Raw genomic sequence first — 4,260 nt, 5'->3', positions numbered from 1 at the left:
ATGTACCAGCGCAAATCCAAAATTAATGGCAAAAAAATATTGTCGTTAGGGCTGACAATGAACATAGCAACATAGCTCGAAAAACTGGGTCTAGGCCATAAAATTTGGCCTGAAGGCACACTAGCTTGATCCGACCCTTTTTCTTCTTTATTTATGGCCCATTTTTATTAGTTCAACCCGGTCCATCCTGAAGAAGGCCATGGTCAGGCCTAAGCAAGGATTATTTTGCCCAATCCAAGACAGGTCAGGCTCGTGCCAGCCCTATAGGTACTAGGACCATTTTTATTTATTTTTTGGTAAGTAATTCAAAACGGTATGTCTGTAGGAATTTGAGCCCCTATTTTTTGGTAAGAATGACGTCAAGACATCTCATCATGGAGCTCTGCAATACTACTGCCAAGGCCCCAGGCCATTTTTAAAAGTAGTAAGTCAAACATTCATCATGGGACTTGACAATACTACCGCTAAGGCTCCAAGCCACTCTCAAAGGTTGTAAGTCAGACACCTTACCATGGAACTCAGTAATACTACCGTCAAGGCTCAGGCTATTCTAAAAAGTGGTAAGTTAAATACTTCTCCATGGAGCTTGGTAATACTACTGTCAAGGCCCCAGGCCATTCTCAAAAGTGATAAGTCAGTAGGAATTTGAGCTCCTATCTTTTGATAAGAATAAAGTAATATACCTTGCTATCAAACTCGACAATACTACTGCCAAAACCCAGACCATTCTCAAAATAGAAGGTGAGTCAATATGGATTTGGGCCCCTAAAATTGACACAAGCGTGAGCTTGAAATAAATAGGGGCGCTTGTGCGTGTGAACTCAGGGAGGTGGAGATGTCATTTCGTATAGATCCGAAATGATCCAAAAGATCAACCACGATAAAACAAAATCGAGCCGGTTTTGCAGCACCAATAATAACTTGACGAACAAAGACTAACACAATATAAAACTCGGTATCCTTTTTTTTTGGTGAATAAAACTCGCTAACCTTTCTATAAGAAAGATACAAAACCAGCTAATATAGTCCTTCATTAATCATTAACTTAGTATAGAAATAGGTATTGGGCATGTTTACATAGGGGGACATCAATTTCGTTGCCTTTGATTGGAAAAACTATGGTGGACCTTTCACTTAATAATGTCTTTTTGGATATTGCACTTCATAATCACTGCAAATCAAAAATATATATAGATGCGAATAAGTAAAGCCAAATCCCGTCGAGTGTACTTGACCTCATATCTAGATATAGGTTCAGCAGTTAAACCCGATAGGTCGGATCCGGGTCCAATAGTCTAGACTTGATTTGGGTCCAAGTCCAGGTCCGGTCCAATTAGTTCATCTCTTTATTTTTTGAGGGGAATATACATTTTATTTTTTCTATAAAATTTGATTTTCAAATCCGGTCTAGATCTCCTATATTCAATTTAGATTTAGTCCAGGTCGCATTCAGGGACTTTGGACTCAATCGGAACCAAACTTGGACCTGGACCCTACTCGTTGCCTCCCCTAGTGATAAATCATTTGCACCCCATAAAATAAGGGTTGGGATAGAGTATTGTGCACCCAATAAAACATGGGGGTATTGGAATGTTGAAATTCATGAATACTACATTTATAACTAAATGGTGGTCGAGGCGCGCTAACTTTTGAGGCCGATTTAGGATTGATCGTTGGGGATAATTGATTCAAAGATGCAGTTAGCATGCGGGCCATGGACTCATGTAGAAATGCGGGCCCCTAAATGATATATTTTTGAAATAAAAATTAATCATAATTTTTAGGGAATATATAATTTCGAACATGGAGATTATTAATCTATACAAATAAATATATTTTAAAAACTAAAAATGATATTTTTTTTTGAGAAAATATTATAACCATCAATTTTACTTTTTCTTTGGAGGACTATTATTTAAAGGACTTTGTTTGGGTGTACGGTGTACATCTCCGGCCCACATAGTATCATACGCAGGCTTGGCCACACCAACCAATTTTCCTTTATTCAAAGCCCACGCGACCAATCTAACCTTTCTAGGATCTGGGAAGGTGGGACTTATGCACACTCATTTTCTTGAGAGAGCATAAAACCCCACTATTTGATTATGAAAAACTAAATTTTGATAGGAGCTCTTGAGTTAACTTGCTAAATTTTGATAGGAGCTTCTTAGGTAACCTTGGGATTAGAGCATATAATAGGACTTTCTTTCCAACTCAGGCTTGGGTATGTACTACAAATGAGGCGGGGGCTAGGGCTATCCTTCACGACCCGGTGACTGAGGTTAGGGCTATCCTTCAAGACTTTAATCTTATTGGTGGTGTTTTAAAGCTTGTATCAGTTGGGTGAACGGCCCACTTGTGAAACTGACCTGAATTGGCAATCCGATTGATTCTCCCAAATAAGAATTGGTAAATATAAAATTAAAAAAAAAAACAAAAAAATATGAAAAAAAAAAGTAGCAAAAATGAAATGCGGGAACCGAGCCATCTGTATAACCTGGATTACTAGATCACCTTTAACAGAACTGCCCTAGTTCCCTAACATAACAGCTAGGTTTCCTTATAGGACAGGGCAGACCCTTGGGAATCGGATCGATTTTTGTTCCAACAATGAACTGGGATGGTCACCTCCTATTCCCGATCGGAGTTTGTCGTTTTTGACCTGAATCACCAGTTTTTTAAACAGTTTGGCCTTGGTTCACTTAATGCAAAAGGCTTTAGCAATGTAGTTAATAGGCATAGAGGGGAATTGGAGATCCAGGGAGGATCGATCCTCATATTTGGATGAAATTAGAAACCTCATGAGCAATTTGGCCAAATAGTCTATGCATTGATACCGGGAGAGCAATGTGGAAGCCTATGCTTCTGCCAAAATTTGCACACTTGTTGTTTCAATCTCCACCTTTCATTGTCGGAAATGGGTGGTGAATGTCCCTATGGTGTACAATGAACCATCCAACATTGTCCATACATCACTAAATATACTGAACTTTCCACTGTTTCAATTAGTGGTTGAAAACCCAGACTAGGACTACGACTCACAGGTGTCCCGATCAGAGGCTCACTTGGTCACTGGGGACTGGCTATAATTGAGAATATTGAACTCATTCAAGCTCATCAAAGTCTTAAAGTTAGTCATCTGGCCTTGACCCTGCCAAGTCCTATTGACTCGAGAGAGTCCAATATTGAGTGAGCGATTTTTTTAACACCCATTTTCCAAATGGTATTTTGAACATTGAACCATTAAGATGGGTGCTTTTTTTTGTAGTTTAGTGGAGAAGTGGTCATCTACCTATGGTAGGAATCGAATTTAAAACATCATGTTGTGACTTCCCATCACCTTGACCACCTAGCTATGAGTCCTTTCTTAAACCATTAAGATGGGTGACTTGAATTGCCCAGGGAAGCGAATAAACTTAGCCCATTCATTTCAATAAAAGTTATTTATTTATTTATTTCAATTGTTAATTTACTTTCAAAGTTTCAATAGAGGAATCAAGTTTGGGCTTGAGTGGTTGGTAGCTGATGTTTGACAATGCTACATCTCAACTTCAATTCCTACTACTGAACTAAAAAAAACAAAATTGGTCTGCAATCCATAACAAATGTGCGGTTGGTATAAGTGGAAAAAACAAGTTATTTCAGCAAAAAAAAAAAAAAAAAGCGATCAAATTGGCCAATTCTTCACAATTGCTCGTCAAAGGTAGAGAGAGCACGATTGATAACTACTTAGGATGAGAATTTAAATTGGCCAAACTTGTTCAGTGTCTATCGTCCTTGAAACCGCACATTCATATGAGAGTAAAAAAGCATCATCGATATAGACTCTTACCAAAGATATCCAAGACAATTGTAGTGTACCCATCATGCTAGAGAGAGAGATCCAAGTCAACACACCAAATATGCATAAATCTCCCTTGAAAGAGAAAGGATTTCTATAAAGAAGCCATTTACCTCCTGTACAATGAAGTCACGACTATTTCAATCGTTAAATGTCAAATTGGATAGCTTGAGCTGAGTCACAAAGTTCGAGAGTTTTTTTTTATAATTGTGTCTAAACAATGACACTCTTACAATAACCTGTTTTGAAATTTAAGGGACTATACTGATTGGAACATCCTTGTACAAAAAAAAAACAGACTTTTTGTCGAGAAAGAAATATGATTTCCAGAAAGAGAACCCAGTTTGAATTGGTAATTTCACTTTTCGCACAAAGAGAACCGACATCGATGAGAGAAAAGCCCCAATAACAACTAACTC

The sequence above is a fragment of the Amborella trichopoda genome, chromosome 3 (genome assembly GCF_054954075.1).
Source record: "Amborella trichopoda isolate Santa Cruz 75 chromosome 3, AtrichopodaSantaCruz75HAP2 v2.0, whole genome shotgun sequence".
NCBI classification, from domain to species: Eukaryota; Viridiplantae; Streptophyta; class Magnoliopsida; order Amborellales; family Amborellaceae; genus Amborella; species Amborella trichopoda.
This window is presented reverse-complemented; position numbering follows the sequence as displayed.